The following is a 1052-nucleotide window of genomic DNA, read 5'->3' as shown; positions in this document are numbered from 1 at the left end:
TTCTATTTTTACTTTCCATGTTTTGATTAAATAATTATTTCTTCTTTTTCTAATACATTTTTCTTTAAATAGCGTTATTTATAAACAAAATTTCAACAATTTTATTTTTTAGATTTTGAACCTTTCATATTTTTGCATTCTATGTTTGATTACCATATAATGTATGAAATACTGCAAATTTATTCTATGATTAAAAAATGAATTGTATCATAGAAACGACAAAAACTTTGCAAATTGATATTAATTAATAATTAGGTATGCCCTCCCCGTTGTTTTGACGGTGGATGAAAAATAAACACTTGAAGAAAAGGTACCGAAAAAAACATCTCATAAGTAACTATACGAATTTAACAACCAACTCAATGGGCCCATTAAACCACAATTTAAAGTAATAAAGTATTTATTCAAATGAAATTATAAATAGTTTTTAAAAAATTTTAATACATAAGGATTAATTTAAACACTTCATACTATTCAGGAAAATGAATACGGTTCTTAACACCTCCACTACGCATTTTTTTTCTTCAAATTGGAGAATAACACAGGGGACCAAATTTCTTGCTGCATTTATACGAGTGCTTGATCTCACCGAATTCAGAAAAGTGGATTTTAAATCTGAGATTAGTAATGTTAGAAAAGTTACAGATTTTTTTTCCCAAACCGGTATTTTTGGTATTCGCGATCGCAACGCTCGAGTACGCCGTCTAGCGGGAGCCTGTAAATATCAGACATTAATTTATCACGTTTTCATTTCCATCAAATTCATTGACAGAATCAGACGCCATTTTTTAGCAGCAAATAAGAAACAAAATTTCCCTAAGGAAAAGGCTTTTTTTTTTTAAATTGAAAACCAGAATATTAGTAAATCTTTCAGGAACAGAACACGCCAAACATTTGAAGAAAAATTCCTCAATAATTTTTAATTTCTATTATCAACAAACTTGCAACTGATGACTTCCGATTTCGGATACTGTTACAGATGTGTGTATTAAGGTAAAATGCATTTCTTCTGTCTTCAATTCATTACGAATTAAAGTGAAGTCAACATTGCT

Source organism: Parasteatoda tepidariorum, chromosome 7 (assembly GCF_043381705.1).
Source record: "Parasteatoda tepidariorum isolate YZ-2023 chromosome 7, CAS_Ptep_4.0, whole genome shotgun sequence".
NCBI classification, from domain to species: Eukaryota; Metazoa; Arthropoda; class Arachnida; order Araneae; family Theridiidae; genus Parasteatoda; species Parasteatoda tepidariorum.
The sequence above is the reverse complement of the archived record's forward strand: the minus strand, read 5'-3'. Positions refer to the sequence as shown.